Source organism: Armigeres subalbatus, chromosome 2, assembly GCF_024139115.2.
Source record: "Armigeres subalbatus isolate Guangzhou_Male chromosome 2, GZ_Asu_2, whole genome shotgun sequence".
NCBI classification, from domain to species: domain Eukaryota; kingdom Metazoa; phylum Arthropoda; class Insecta; order Diptera; family Culicidae; genus Armigeres; species Armigeres subalbatus.
Window position 1 is genome coordinate 55,861,864 of NC_085140.1, and position 17,426 is coordinate 55,879,289.

Genomic DNA, 17,426 nt, shown 5'->3' on the forward strand with positions numbered 1-17,426 from the left:
AGAGCTTGTTATTCTATTACAGCATTTTTTTTTATAACAGCGGTTGTTGTAAAACATGTACCATTAGTAGTTAAAATAACAAAAATTGTAACAAAATCGAAAAAAAAAAACAATTTATATCAGAGCTTGTTATTCTGTTACAGCAATTTTCTATAACAGCGGTTGTTGTAAAACATGTACCATTAGTAGTTAAAATAACAAAATTTGTAACAAAATCTCTTCTAGTTTTAACAAAAATATTACTAAATGTGTAATTTATTGAACAAAAATATAACTCGTTGTGTTACATAGAGGTGAAAATCGCCTATACTATAACAAATTATGTTCTTGAAAAGATTATGATTATCCATAATGTAGGCAATTAACTTTGTCCAGCTGGTTCAACTTTGAATGTAGGTTCAAGTTATACTGAAGGTGGTACCTTCGTTTTTTTTTTCAATTCCTATCTACCAAAAATGTAGGCAATTTTTTTTCGGCGAAAATAAACATAACACATTATGTTATAATCATGTTATGACGATCTTGAAATTATCTTTCCTCCATCTTGGACAGAGAATTTATAACAAAATTATTGCAAGTTTTGTTATTTATAACACATATTGTGTGCGGTATCATGTGCGGCTACAAAGCAGGACCATGCTGAGGGTGGCTGGGTTCGATTCCCGGTACCGGTCTAGACAATTTTCGGATTGGAAACTGTCTCGACTTCCTTGGGCATAAAAGTATCATCGTGTTAGCCTCATGATATACGAATGCAGAAATGGTAACTTGGCTTAGAAACCTCGCTGTTAATAACTGTGGAAGTGCTAATTGAACACTAAACTGCGAGGCGGCAGGGGGAGATGTAATGCCAATGAAGAAGAAGAAGAGAAGAAGATCCTAGGCAGACCCCATAGTCTGCACGTGGATTCTATGAGATGGTATGAGATAAATAATGGGGCAAGTTCCTCTACGCATCAAGGATGTTTCTTTTAGAACGTAATCACATAAGTAATGTTTTGTATCATGAGAATCTAGAATGTTTTCAAAGGTAATAATCCAAAACATAACATCATAGACAAATTGATTGCAAATTGCAAAAAAAAACTTAGAGCGTAACTTCTTTTATACATTTACGTAAAAACATATTAAAATATATTCCAAAGCCTGTTAAAGGGCTCTTAGTATTCCGATTATCGCAATTCTATAATATACTACGAATTCTCTACAAATATCTCTTCGAAAGGTATTTATTGACCTCCATGAAACAAACAACTTTCTTTAACTCTTTCCCATTCAAAATACCATAAAAGATCTTCTTCATCATAAAAAAAATCTATCTCCGAACCGTAACAATAAAACACTTATTACGGATTAAAGGGTTATTTGCACTTCTCAAGCCTGAGCTCCACTTCTCCGGGAATGCACAGCGTGATAAATACCGCTCATAAAAGTCGTCTTCAGCTCATCACTTCCGTCAGTTGTTATACTTCTCGTTTTTCTTTAAGGATTGTTGATTCATCGTGTTTTTTACCGCATCGTATCCCCTAGGAAAGTCGTATCAATTTTCCATCAGAAGCGATAGAGGATGAGTTCTGTTTCCCAGGCTTTTAAACCAGAATCCAATCAGCATTAAATCCACGCATAATATTGCTCGGCACTTGCCGCTGTGGCAACGTGTGAAATATGGAAATGTAAACAGACGGAAATTTGACATTTTGATCCCCTCATACATACATACATTCTGGTATCCACTGGAACTTGGAACTCGTAAAATAATATTTAACTAACCACACGGGTCGTTCGCTATCATCGTTTCGACATTTTCTCGATGCATTTGATAAAACATGTAACGAAGCCCGCCGTGAAGGTGTGCATGACGACGACGACGCGACGGTGAACGATTCGCCTATCGTCACTACACGGCGGCGCGGCCGTCATCTGCTTCGATTTCGGTGTGAACGTGTTAGGCAGTCGTACAGCATCGGAACGTGATTTCTCCGGAAGTCAATGCATAGCGAGAAAACTGTAACGGATTAATATCCGTTTTCAGCTCATCAAATTACGATCAACGAGAGGACGTTACTGAGATATACGCTGTATCGTACTTTCGAAGGGACATGGGTGAGCATGCTAAACAAAATTTAATGTGGAATCTATAGATGGGAATGGGATTGTTTTATCAAATCAGTACATAGCAAAATAATACATGTTAAACACCGCAAAACTGCCTAATGGTAGTTTCAGTCGTATAATATCCAAATGAAATACATACTAAAGTAAGAATGTTTTTCTTTTACATCATAAACGGAAAACTTCTGGCATGGATACTTATTAAGTGTCAACAGAAAAAAAACCGCAGTAGAATTGCTATACTAACACCCATTTATTTAGCCCTTTTAGCTAAATGCAGTCAACGGAATGAACATTTGTCAATAGAAAACAACTTACCAGCTGGTTGAACCAGCTGTCTCCATCCTACTCACGTATCAACTGTCGCTATGGATTCCAGCCTGGAACAGTCGCCACTCATAGATTGAATGGGAACTATTTTTTATCTGATTACTTTATAATCACAGGCAGGAAGTTTGTCAATGCGAAAAGCATTCGGCGGAATCGTGTGGAGAGGCAGCGGCACTGTCCTCAATTTTTCATTCAGTCAAATCCCATGATTGAATCGAGCTTTAGATTCACTCACTCGCCATGGTCAGCCCAACAACGCTCGCCACGACCAGCACACAGCTCTACCTATACCTCTCCGACTAATAGATAGATGAACGAAGCAATTCGATGATGTCAGCTTCCTTTTTCGATTATCATCGCATCATATGCGTTTCCTAGATGGATGCGTGCACCAATGCAGTGCAGTGAAGGCACCATCCGCCGATCTCGGTATGCGCCAGATGCACTGCAGCAAGAGGCGCTCGCTGGATGCTGTTTTGTCGAAAAGCTATTAAGCCGCCTCTAACGAGGCTTGATTAACGCCGGCCGGAGCGAATGGCCATTTAGCGTCGTCACTCAAAGGGCATTAAATTTTCCATAGCGGGTGCGATTTTGCCATTCCCTGCTGCAATCTGGTGGATTCGAAGAGTAGCTCAGTGTTGGCATGATTGGTGCGTTTCCTGGTGCTCGGACGATTTGAGCGATTGATTGAAAATTATCCATAGGAAATTGATTTGCGAATTTCTCGGCAGAATTTTGAATTCATGTCAATAATAGAGCAATTACGTAAAATATTTAGAGATTTTGACAGGTACTTTTGAATTGTCATTAATTTCAAATATGTTCATGTTCCGTATTGAAAAGAAAATATTAGTATAACTATTTACTAAGCCGATAAGAACATTTTGTTTTGGTCAATTTTTAGATAAAATAAAAACAATTTAAAAAAACAGTCTTGTGTATTAAATCCTGGAAAATGGTAATGAGAGTTGTTTTTCGTTATTGAACTTCCGGTCATAATTCTCACATAGGTATAGAATATGAAAACATAAACGGTTTAGTTAGGACTTAAATAATTTTGGCTATGTTTAGTTGCGCAATATTAATAGAATGATTAAAGAAAACTACGCGAATCTTCTATTGTGGTGTGCACAATGATCAACGAATGATCAACAAACAGCATCAGCTATCGGAAGAATCATCCTTCATTCTAACGGTGAAAATCGGATGATTGCGGAAGGTCGTTGGTGTTGGTTTGCGTGGGAGTGTTACAGGTATGTTTCGTTTTTATCAACACGGTCCGTGAGTTTCAGTTGATGAAATCGGAACAGTGACAAAATCGGAACAATTTTCTTAGGCGATTTTTTATGCTAAAATTTTAGTAAAAATGATTTATTAGTGGTAAAATGTGAGATTTGCAGGTTCTAACATTTTTATATGCTAAAGGACTGTCCATAAACCACGTGAACATGTTAGTGGGTGGCAAGGGTTTGTGAAAGACATAAGAAATATATATTTATCATCAATGGTGACTGGTTGAGGTTCCTGACAAGTAAGAAGTGCATCAAGGGAACGTCCATAAATGATGTTACGAAAAATTAATCATTGTCAATCCCTCCTCCATTCATTGTCCCACTTTTTGTATGAAATTTCATATAAATTGATGAGTAGTCACACTTTTAGAAACCCTCTCCCTCCCTCTCCTCCACGTGACGTAATTTATGACCGTTCCCTAAGATAAGGTGGCATCCGTTGATAACATAACAATAAATTTGAAAATATTTGCCCTCCTTAACTCTTTCGGGACGGATGGGTCATATATGCCCAGCGTTTGAGATTGGCTGAGAAAAGGATGTCGGCTACCCAGGAAAAATATTGAAGGTCAAGTTTCTCAAGTCCAACGTGAAGGCCTAGATATCCAAAACCTTGCGAAGATTTTGCTTCTGACAGCTTGCAGATGAATCTGAAATATTTGGATCCTATACCACATTGTTTAATAAATCTGAACACTCAAATTTAGTCATCTTGATCGTTGAGACAGTGATCAGTTATCTGGAATACGAGATGTTCAAGGTACTCCAAAACGTTTTTGAATTCAGCACACGGTATCTACCAAATCAACCAAGGCTTATGCAAAGTCATCATCATCGTCATATACCCAATCCAGTCTAATAGGCACATGCGCATCATTTAAATCCAGTTTTCTCAATGATGGTCAAGGTATTCCAAAACGTTTCCAAGTTCAACCCAAAGTATCTACCGAAGAAGAAGATGTCCAAGGTCCTCCAAAATGATCTTGAGTTAAGATCAAGATATCTATTAGATGCACAATAACTAAGGAGGTGTTTGTGTCGAGCAATTTAGCTTGATTACATAGAACAATAAGACTTCCAGAATATTTTAGTTAACCGTAAAGGCCTGCAATGGTTCTAGCTAGTGATGATTGAAGTCATATAAGCTAAATAGACTCACTGGGATATCATATCTAACACCATTCATAAGTTGGATCATTGGATAGGTCAAAGTCGTTTTGAAAATTTGGTAATAAAATGATCTGAGATCCATGACGTTTTGAAGAGATGTAATAAAGTCAGTATTGAGATGTGAAACAGAAATTCTTGGAAAATTGTTCGAAAAGACTATCAAAGTAACCGTGAAAATATTGTTGTATGGCATCATTTGTTCCAACGATTCGATATCGAGTCTTAGAACATCAACTCATGGAGGGTCCACTCGTAGAAAACTTAAGTGATATCTTACCAGCTCGATGGAACTGCTGGAATGTTTGTGATGTTATGCACGGATATATCATTTAGGACTTGGTTGAATGGGTAGATCACATGTTCGGAACTCCAGGACATTTTAGAGAACAGAAAATACTTGTAGTAGCTTGTAAAAGTAATAAGTACCATTCTATCGGCTCGACGGACCTGCTGGGATGTTTAGCGACACACAGGTGCATCTTTCAGGATTTGGTTGAGTAACTAGATCACATGTTCTGAACTCAAGGACGTTTTGAACAACCGAAAAGACCTGTAACCGCTTGTAAAAATAATGAGTGAAATACTATCGGCTAAATGGATCTGCTGGGATGTTCAACGATGCATGGATATATCGTCCAGGGCTTGGTTGATCGGGTAGATCACATGTTCTGAATTGATTTTAACTCAAGGATGGTTAGGAGAAACTAAAAGGCCTATAGTTGCGTGTAAAAGTAATGAGTGAAATCTTATCGGATCTATGTACCTGCTAAGATGTTCAACGATGCACAAATACGTCATTCAAGGCTGATCGGGTATATCGCATGTTCTGAACTCCAGGGCGTTTTGAAGACCCTGAAATTGTTTACGTTTTTTCAAAACTCGATCAATTTATGTCTTATGATCACATAGATATTTTTGGACATAAATCCCAGCTTAGGAGATTTTGTTTGTAGACATATTTCCTAATGCATTCGAGGATATGTACTCCAGAACAGTTTGGACGGCCTAGAACATTCGAAAAAATTTCTCAACGATTTTTCGGTAATATCAGAACGCCAGATAACAATGTAATCCTTTGTCCTTAAGTAATAAAGTGCAAACAAACCCGCATCTTGTCTCTTTTATTTCGATGGGGAGAAGTCAGTAAAGAGAAACCTTGTCTTGTTTGTTACGGTTTTTTTTACCGCTAGTGCTTGAAATACTATAAATACAACATTTGACCAGACACTAAACCAAGTTATTTAATTTTAAAAGCTGGATCTTTAAAAAAAATGATTGAATTTTCTTGTTGATAAAAACGGAATAATTTTGTTGACGAAATCGGAGCGTGATAAAATCGGAGCGTGACAAAATCGGAACGTGATAAAATCGGAACATATCTGTATCAGATTCGTCAAATCGACGTTTGAATTTTTGTTTACAAAAGCATATAAGGGGCCGTACGCTAATTACGTAAGCAATTTTTCTGGTTTTTCAACCCCCCTCCTCCCATGTAGAATTTTTCCCACACAAATAGTTTTTATTTATGTGGAGCGTAAGAAAATGGCAGACCCACCCTCCCCCCATAAGTGCTTACGGTTGGACTTACGATTTATGGACATCTAAAAATAGATTCTGTGTGGACTCTGTACAGCAGAGTACCACAGTAGATCACGGCACAGTAGCGGTTAAGAACACAGAGTGCCTGCCAAATAAATATACGAATAATAAAAATAAGTGCTTACGTAATTAGTGTACGACCCCTAAGTCGTTTTGAAAATTTGGTATTGAATTAGAATAATTATCTTTTTAAAATTCAATCTGTGTGACGATGCCGGTGAACTAAATGATATAAAAAATGATTTTCCGTCTGACTGACCCTTATAGACTTAGAAATTATTGTTTCTGAAGGCCAAATTAAATCGTAACGCACAGCAAACTTCAAAACCAATCGAAAATCTATGACAATTATTGTTTTATGGTCCAAAACGTAGGAGGAAAACCCGATTTTCTAGCTGTCACGGCAAGGCAACTAACAAATCTTCTTTTTTCTGTCTTGATAACAATAAGTTTTATTGTATTGTATTGGTAATGTATCAATTAAAAATGTTTCGTGAATTCGCATTTTCTAACGTAACGTAATTTTCTAACTAAAGTAACATACAACTGCAAACAAAACAAAGTTATCAAAATTAAATGTCAACAAGCATGTATTTTGTCTTTGACGCATTCACCACCAGTCCAACTGCCATCTTTGCAAATGTTCGGCCTACAATGATCATGTCATCCGCGAAACAAATAAATTGACTGGATCTGTTGAAAATCGTACCCCGGCTGTTACACCAGTAGAAGCATAAGTACTAGAACGCTAGTGGCGCTGTAGTCATTAAAAGTATTTTGCCAAAATATGCTTCCACAAACATAACTTGGCCGTTTATTATGCATCATGCTGTAGTTCATGTTTTGTTTCATCATCAACATTGGTTTGACATTTGTAGTACCGGTACTTTGGCTGCCAGATCAAAGTGACCCAGAAGTTAGTCACGCGAACAGCAACGACATTAGCAATCTAATACTTATGCATCTACTGTTACACCCGGCTCTCCGGATGACACCTTCTAGCGCAATGTTGAACAACAGGCACGAAAGTCCATCACCTTGACTTAGTCCCCGGCGCGATTCGAACGAGCTGGAGTGTTCGCCCGAAATCTTCACACAGTTTTGCATACCATCCACCGTTGCTTTGATCAGTCTGGTAAACTTCCCAGGGAAGCTGTTCTCGTCCATAATTTTCCATAGTTCTACGCGGTCTTGAAATCAACGAACAGATGGTGCGTTGGGGCCTGGGATTCACAGCATTTTGAAGGATTTTCCGTACAATAAAGATCTGGTCCGTTGTCGAGCGGCCTTCAACTAATCCGGCTTGATAACTTCCCACGAACCCTTCTCCTCAAGAATCTGTCTGCACTCTTCATCGAACCAATCGTTCCGTCGACTTCGTCCCACATACCCGACGCAGACGTTGTTCTCCGCTGCGTCGTTAATGGCTGCTTTGACTGTACTCCAGCAGTCCTAAAGAGGGGCTTCATGCTGCGCGTATGCAGTGGCGACATCAGGTTTCTTCAATCGCTCTAGGTTGTACCGTGGCGGTCGTCGGTACCGAACATTGTTGATGACGGATAGTTTTAGGCGCTCTGACCACTATTTGATGACGGTGAAGGTTGGCGTGGCCAGGAGTAGTAATCATTATGCTTTTGTTATTTTTATCCTAGATCGAAATCAAGGACTGCACCCACCTTGATTTCTGATAGCAATCAGAATGAGGATTTCAAAAGAAAAACATAAATATCACTAGTGTCCAATATACGAAGTTCACCGTAACTATGCTATGCTATGCTCACACCAAAGTGAAGTTAACATTGTATGATACTTTTAAATATATGTAAATGCAACAAAAGCATAGAACAATTCCGCTGCAAATTCAAACAATATTTCTCGCGCATAGTTTCATAGGGGCGTAACTGTATAGATCGATTTCTCTTCGTCGATGTTTTCTTTTTATTATTGTACCGAATTGCGCTAGGAAACTAGGAAACTTTTCGTGATCAAGAAATTCTCCACTGGTCCACTGAGTGTTCTTGTCCGTTGTTTCATGCTAGATGTTAAGCGTTCAGTCTGTACGACCCTTTGTCGAGGACGGTATTCCTGTCTTTTAAAAAGATTTAAGATTTAATGTAAGTTTCATAGGGGCGTAACCAAGATGGATACAGTACTAGGTGCTCCAATCTGCCAAGTTTGTGGAAGAGAAGAAGGCGGTGGTGAAAACTTCATTTTCAGTGCAAAACGACAACAGTCCCATACTAAAATCCAAGATGGCTGAATCGTGAAATTAGCAAATTGGAGCACCTTGGGCTGCGAAATGGTGAGTAGACATCCGGGAAGGGGCGCCTAACATAGCTCTGGTCCTCACAAGTTCCATCACTCACGCTTCCACGGGTCTTCCGATGACAACTGCCGGTCAGCTAAGGGTTGCGCAAATTTAGTTGGTAGTGTAGCCTGGGCACTGTAGTCCTTCTGACATCAGCTTGAGTGAGAGGGTGCGTCCTGTGGGGTCTGCTGCCTAGGATGTGGTGGAGTTTGACAGTGGGCCCTGTTAAATTCCTATAAAAGCTGCATGTGTCCCCAAGCAGGCCCTATCAAAGCGACCGTGTGCCGCTCAAAGCGCACTAGCCTAGTCCTGGTGTTGGGTGGGACTTTAAACAAATTTGACCCGACTGACCGAGCGTCTGTTCACCAAGGAGGTGCGGCTCCAACAGCGTCTGTTCTGGCATCCAGCGGCTGAGTATGAAATGCTATTCCCCGGAAGCTATACCTAAGATGGCAGCCCCATCCCGGTGGATAGGGAACCTTGGGCCAACAACCTACTGTTCCCGAAACATCAATTTGTTCGAGAATCCGATAATGAAAGAATACGAACTGATTTTACGGCGACGACTCTTAGCGCGAAACAACGGACACGAATAGGAACAAGGAATGTTTTAACCCTAGCCCGGCAGGGTAAATTGGCACAACTTGCCAATGAGGCACGCCGCATGAAGCTTGAGATCCTGGGACTGAGTGAAGTCCGTTGGCCACACTTTGGAGAACACAGAACGCCGTCGGGACAAGTTCTGCTATACTCTGGTTTACGAGGTGAACACGCTCCCCGGCATTGCGGAGTTGGCTTCCTACTAAGCGCTCAGGCACACTCTGCGCTTATGAAGTGGGAACCTATAAGTGAAAGGATAATCGTTGCCAGATTTAGAACACGGGTCCGAAACCTTGCTATAATCCAATGTTATGCGCCAACCGATGCTGCCGATCTGCAAGACAAAGAGAACTTCTACAGTCAACTCAATGCCGTCGTAGATAGAATTCCGAAGTGTGATATCAAGATCTGTTTGGGCGACTTCAATGCGAAGATCGGATCCGACAACTCGAACCATGAGCGCATTATGGGACGCCATGGTCTCGGAGAAATGAGCGAAAACGGAGAGCTGTTCGCAGAATTTTGTGGTAATAACGACATGGTGATCGGGGGATCGCTCTCACAAGGTCACGTGGGCCTCCCGTGACGGCTATACAGAAAATCAAATCGACCACATATGCATCAGTAGAAAATTGAAATGGAGCTTTCTTGATGTACAGTATAAACGTAGTACCGATATCGTGTCTGATCATCACCTCCTCATTGGCGAAATACGCCAGCGCATTGCGCGGATTCGTCGGCAGAAGGAAAGAGTTGGACGACGATTCAACACACGCCGACTGGAAGATGCCACGGTGAAACGGTCCTTCGTTGAAGAACTGGAGACGCGTGCTGCAGATATTCCGGAAGGTGGCAGCATGGAAGACCAATGGACCGCCATCAAGAATGCCTTCATCGCCACCAGCGAGAACAATCTGGGCGAACTACGCACCCAGAGAAAACAATGGATCACCGATGAGACCTGGAGAAAGATAGAGGAGCGAAGAGAAGCCAAAGCCGCGATAGAGCGATCGAAAACCAGAGGAGCCAAAGTCTTAGCCCGTCAACGATACGCGGCTCTTGAGAAGGAAGTAAAACGCTCATGTCGACGGGACAAGCAAGCGTGGGCAGACTCTCTGGCCGACGAAGGAGAGAGCCGCCGCAACCGGGGACATTCGCCTCCTCTACGATATCTCACGACGCTTAAGCGGGGCGAAGATGAATGTAACGATGCCTGTGAAAGACGCGAATGATCAGTTATTGACCGACCCAACTGACCAGCTGAAACGCTGCACTTCGAACAACTTTTTCAAGTGCCAGCCAGGCCATCACCACCTCGGCATGATCTGCCTAGGATCCGACGTATAACACGCGTCACTACCGAAGCTCCATCACTGCTAGAGATTCAAACAGCCATCCAAAGCATGAAATCGAATAAAGCCCCAGGGGTCGACCGCATATCAGCCGAGATGCTCAAAGCTGACCCCATGACATCCGCTCAACTACTGCATCGTTTATTTCGTAATAACTGGGACACCGCAACTTTCCCGGTCGACTGGATGCAAGGTATCTTAGTGAAGGTGCCCAAAAAGGGTGGCCTGACTGTATGCGATAACTGGCGAGGCATTATGTTGCTGTGTACCGTTCTCAAAGTTCTGTGCAAAATTATCCTAGCCCGGATTCAGGAGAAGATCGATGCGACTCTCCGGCGGCAGCAAGCCGGATTCCGTGCCGGAAGATCCTGTGTGGTCCATATTGTCACGCTCCGCATCATTCTGGAGCACGTCAACGAATTCCAAGATTCCCTTTGCTTGGTATTCATTGACGACGAAAAAGCTTTCGACCGTCTCAATCACGAGATTATGTGGGGCGCCCTGAGAAGCAAGGGAGTTCCTGAGAAAATCATCGGCCTCTTCGAGGCACAGTACGAGGCCTTCTCATGTAGAGTGCTGCACAATGGGGTCTTGTCCGACCCTATCCGGGTCGTAGCTGGTGTGAGGCAAGGATGTATTCTATCACCGTTACTGTTCCTCATCGTAATCGATGAGATTCTGGTAGATGCGATTGACCGTGAACCAAACCGCGGGCTGTTATGGCAGCCTATAACCATGGAGCACCTAAATGACTTCGAATTGGCAGATGATGTTGCACTCCTCACGCAACGGCGCTCTGATATGCAGAGTAAGCTCAACGACCTTGCCGAGCGCTCCTCTTCGGCAGGTTTAGTCATCAACGTCAACAAAACCAAATCGTTGGATGTAAACACGGTGACTCCTTCCAGTTTCACAGTAGCCGGGCAACCAGTGGAGAATGTTGAAAGCTTCCAATTTCTTGGTAGCCAAATAGCGTCAGACGGCGGTACCAAGATCGACATAGGCGCACGGATCAAAAAGCAAGGGCTGCCTTTGCGAGTTTAAGAAATAACTGGAAAAACAAACAGATAAGTGAACGCACCTAAATACGAACTCTAACGTGAAATCTGTGCTGTTATACGCCAGCGAAACATGGTGTGTATTAGTGAAGAACACTCAACGGCTGCAGGTGTTCATTAACAGATGCATGCGGTATATAATTCGGGCCTGGTGGCCTCACAACTGGATCTCAAACAACGAGCTCCATCGTCGTTGTCACCAGAGGCCGATAGCAACAGAAATTCGGGATCGGAGGTGGGGCTGGGTCGGATCTGTAAACAAGCATTAGACTGGAACCCAGCGGGACATCGCAGCAGAGGCAGACCCAGAGGCTCATGGCGGCGAAGCCTCAATAAAGAAATAAAAGAAGTCGACCGAAATCTAACCTGGCAACAGGTTAAAGCGATAGCCGGGCAACGCTCAGGATGGAGATCTTTCAAGTCGGCCCTTTGCACCACCGGAGGTGTACAGGATCCATAAGTAAGTAAGTAGTGGTGTATTCATCTTGGGCGTAACTGTATTGATCTTTCTTTTAATCGATTTTATATTTTGTTAATAACTCAATTGTTTCAAAAGCCACTATCGTAATTATTGATTCTGGTGCAAGATACAATCATCCTTTATCACACCAAACCATTAAATCATCAAGAAACTAGCGAAATTCGGTACAATAATAAAAAGAAAACATTGAAGCGAGCCGAGTCCTCTCCGGAGTGGCCTCAGCCATCTCCAGCTCCTAGGGAATGTGATATTGTCGGTGGAGAGAAGAACAAGCTCTACCTTAACTCTAATTTATTAATTCTAATTACGTGCTATATATACATTGTCAGGTAACTATCGAGAGGTAAATAGTCATAATTATTTACCCGTCGATGAGCTGCCTGTTTTTATCATCCTAAACTACCTCGACGGGTAGTTGGTAAAGGACAATGTAGTGGTAGATCACCACAACATCGACGAAGAGAAATCGATCTATACAGTTACGCCCCTATGAAACTATGCGCGAGAAATATTGTTTGAATTTGCAGCGGAATTGTTCTATGCTTTTGTTGCATTTACATATATTTAAGAGTATCATACAATTTTGACTTCACTTTAGTGTAAGCATAGCATAGTTACGGTGAACTTCGTAGATTGGACACTAGTGATATTCATGTTTTTCTTTTGAAATCTTTATTCAGATTGCTATCAGCAATCAAGGTGGGTGCGGTCCTTGATTTCGATCTAGGATAAAAACCACAAAAGCATAATGATTACTACTGCTGGCCACGTCAATCTTCACTGTCATGGGATGTCATGGATGGGGAAGGAAGTGTTGATGTAGTACTAACTTAATGAGAGGCCCCTGATTCAGCCTCATATGTAAGTACCACGGAGTTGGATATTGGAGAAAGTATTCGTTGGGTACGGGATTTGCTTGTAGCTGACAATTTGAACATTGTGTGATGAGACCATGTGACCCTTTAGTGTGAGAACTAATAAGTAAATCATATGAAGCCTTCCATTAGCTCCAATACAATACCCAAAGTTAGTGCTGATTTTTGCTTCAGGTAGTTCCGAGTTTTCTTCCTCGACTTAGCAACTAGCGTAGGCGTACTCAAAAGAGATCAAAACTTTCAACAAGTCTGACGCCAAAACAAAAGCAATTTTTCTGCAAACCCCACACGGAACAAAACTTCCACGGTGCACAATCTGTCACGTAACAGGTCGATTGAAATCCTTCGCCGTGAAGTCTATAGACCATCTTTTACTTGTCAAAAACTTTTCCAACCATGATATCCCATACCCACTATCGCGCATAGTCCACCGTTGTTCGTTCGTTCGCTCGCTTCTTCCCAGCAACAACCACGGAAGATGCATGCAAGAAACTAGGAACCTCCGTATCTCGTAAACAGCTCACGCATTTCCCCAATCATTCAAACTGTTTGCTACTTTTCGCTATTGCTACCCGATGGTGCTTTGTATCGATCCCGAATGGGAAGCTTCACTACTTCTGCGGATTCGTGGGAAATTGTTGTTTGTCGACAAAAAAAATGGGAAGGGTAACAACAAAAAGTTTCTTGCCTTGCTTGCTTGATTTATTTAAAATCGAATCACTAAGGTAAACAACCATTTTTCTGACGGTATATGGCGCAAGGATCCGACAGCGACAACTATACGAGCAAGTCGGCGCGTGTGGAGACGTGAAACTATAAACTGTAGTTTGGGAAAAGTTCGCATTTATTGCGATTTCCAGGCACCTAACTCGTTCGCCACCCAATGCCGCTTTAGAATATTCTTTTTCGGCGAGTGTGGAGAACAGATATCGGTTCCACGTGTAGGAGGTTTGTAACCCTTCCAGGGTCCTTTTTTTTAAACTAAGTTTTAACAATAAAGTATAAAAATTTTGAAAAATAAATCCACAATTTCCTTTTAAAAACGCTCAGAGGAATTCGTTTCATTCATGGAAATTTCAATAAAGTCCAAGATTAATCAAATGCATTAATAGATTCTTATAATAAGTAGAACCATGTAGAAAGTAGAAGATTACTATTCAAAAGTGCTGTTTTGTGGAATGAATATATTTACAGACGAACTAAATCTCTTGTAATCCACACGTCTCCGAAGGGTTACACAAGATGTGCTATTGTGCGTTATTTTTGCTGAGCCATTTTTCGGAAAAGATAGCAGCAATCAGGAAGCTTTCACGGTTCCTGGGAAGCGCGTTAGATGGGATTTTAGGCCGAGCAGAAGAAGTCTGATAGAACACAGGAACACTGAAGCATGACGATAGAATCAACAGACTAAGTTTGACAGAGTGGTGAAACCCATGCTCGGGATGACTTACTGTGTAGCAAGTAGCAGATCATCCCATTAACCTATGCCACGCCGCGCCTTAGCAGACGTGGGAGAAACTTTTGTACGCGTGCTGGTTTTACCTGCCGCCAGAAAGGTGCGAATGAACTTCAGTGGCTGCCACGCCGACCAGCTACCGGCAATAAAATTACTTCCGGCTGGTATACGGCGATTATCGATTCAACAAAGTCGTTTTCGATGCTGCCGATTTCGACGCCACTGCGTCGGGATGTGGGTGGTGTAACAAATTAACTTTGCGAACGTGTAACGATAAAAACTTAATGATGTCTATCTGATCCTTGCGGCGACGCTGCATGCGCTAAGAGCGCAGATTTTCGCTATATGGTTGTGACCCAGCTTTTGCAAATTTTGATTGGGACCTCTAACCATCAATATATATGATACCGCCATCTGAAGAGAAAGTAAAACTCCAGCAAAACCTACGCTTGTTCAGAGATGAGCCAGCCTAGGCCTGAAAATCTCTCTAATAAAGAAATCATTCAGTGCGCTTATTGCACATAATTGCTTCCAGTTTGATGTACATCTTTATCATAATAGCCTATTCAGATCACGCCATTTTTGATAATAAATATCATGATAAATAATAACTTGATGCCAATCCCCGTACATTCAAATTTCTCTCTCCATTTTAACACAATATTTATAATTGTAAATGGCATAATCTGTATAGGCTATAGAGTCATTTGGTATACTGCCGCATGACATAATGGTTATTAGAGCTATCGGATTGTTGATCATTTCTTCCATGCATTATGTAGAATATTTTTTAAAGAAGTCATATCATCAGTGTACCTGGTCAAAAGCCATGATCTGAATAACAAAATATGATATGATTAAGATCAAAAATTTGCACCGAAATATATCTTTCAAATATCAATATATGTTATGAACAATAGCAAACTTCTAGCTCGAGATATTGATCACTTCTTACAAATATCATTACCTGATATCCGCATGATATTTCAATGCAAAATATTGATATTGTAGACTGTACTTTTATTTCTTATGTCAATCTCATTTTGCTATCAAATCACGGTTTGTTATTATTGAGCTATTTTCGTCTGCTCGTGTAACCAGGATATGTAAAGCGGTTAATATGAAGATATCCGCAGTACCAGTATCCTAGCATAGAGCCGTTTGAACAATGTTTATTTCGCCACAATCTGTTTATTCGGTTTAATTGTTAATAGTAATTAAATTATTACGGCATAAACCAGATAATAGGCAGTATTATCCAATCAATAATCTCCATAGACACAATGCTATTTATCTCACACCTGACTGCCATGGCATATTTAATCAAGATATTTTAACCAGTGGCATCATACAACTATGGCAGCGATCCATTGTTATCGCTGCCTAATTTATATCAATTACAGAACGTACCCATCAAATTGTTATTTTTATATATCTGCTATTTTACCAGTAAAAAAAAATCTCGCCGTTGAATATCAGTGACAGCGCTGCTACGTGTATTAAATCTGTTGCTGGCAGGTGGCTGCACCTCCGTGAGTCCCCCTTCAAATCCCAGCAACACTCTTTTTCAATTGAATTGCCATTAAAACTAGTGCAGGCAACAATTAGAGACCCCTACCGATAGCCTGCCATACGGGCGACCGTGGTTGGTATTAAAACTTATGAAGAGATCCAAATAGAATAATAATGATAAAAAAGCAACGCCCCAAAACGTTACGAAACAGAGTAGGGTAGATGGGGGAAAACGGTGATCTATTACAACTACAAACTTCTAAGCCATATAGGAAATCATACTTTCCTCTTTTGTATTTCTACAGGAAATTGTTATGATTTTTTACAGACAATTCTTCTAAATTTTTAGAGAACTTTTTTTGAATTCCCTCGACTAATTCTTCTAAATTTCGAATAAATATCCTTTTGAATTTTTAAGCGAAATCACAGACAAACATACATAACAGCTATGAAATTCCCATCGTCCGTGTGCTCAACAATCGGGTTTAAACCACCGATAACATATATTGAGGCTGACATCCGATACGTATGTAGATATCCGCAACCGTTATTTCAAATGTACCGTCTACGGGGGTGTCATTGGGCCAAAATGTGGTATGCTTCAAGTAAATGTTACAAAGCTCTAGTTGTTAATATTGGAATCAAGTTGTAATTAGTTAGGTACCAGCTTGAACAATAAATTTACCACTGTGTGGGGAAAAAATAATAAATGAGAGAAATTCTTCAAAGTTATATGTTGTTTAAAATTGGCCCATTCTCACCCCTCACAGGGGGTGACATTGGGCCACATAAAATAAAGTTCAGCGGTGACGATGTAACGATTCAATCGTTCGTTAAAAATAATTGCCTACATTACGGATTTTACCAACTATGTATGGCAAATCAACCAAAGGCTTGGCCCAATCTCACCCCTTTCTAGCATGCATTTCTCGTTGCTACGAAAAAGACCGCTAAATAAATATTCATAAAATTCGATAAAACAACAAACGGATTATTGTAACATGATCACCAGGTATCCATCGATCTAAAATTTAGTTATGTAATATATTTGTGTAGCATTACTGACACTATTTTAATACGGGTTCATTCGATCAATAGTTTTACATTCAAATTCCAAGCATTATGGTACGAGCACAATTAATCCTTGGAATTTGTTTTGTGATTTCCTAGACGTGAATTATAATATAGTTTCGAACCGTTTGAAGTTTTCATCAAAATTCGTAACAGTTTCGGAGATTTTAGAAGTTGAAACATTTTTCGTTTTTGGCCCAATCTTACCCC

At 40.8% G+C, this 17,426-nt stretch overlaps 1 protein-coding gene across 9 annotated transcripts in view; it reads right to left on the bottom strand.

Moving 5' to 3' along the window:
* LOC134208673 (uncharacterized) overlaps positions 1 to 17,426 on the bottom strand; it is a 111,462-nt gene that overhangs the window by 74,147 nt on the left and 19,889 nt on the right. The gene's annotated exons all lie outside the window — the stretch shown is intronic.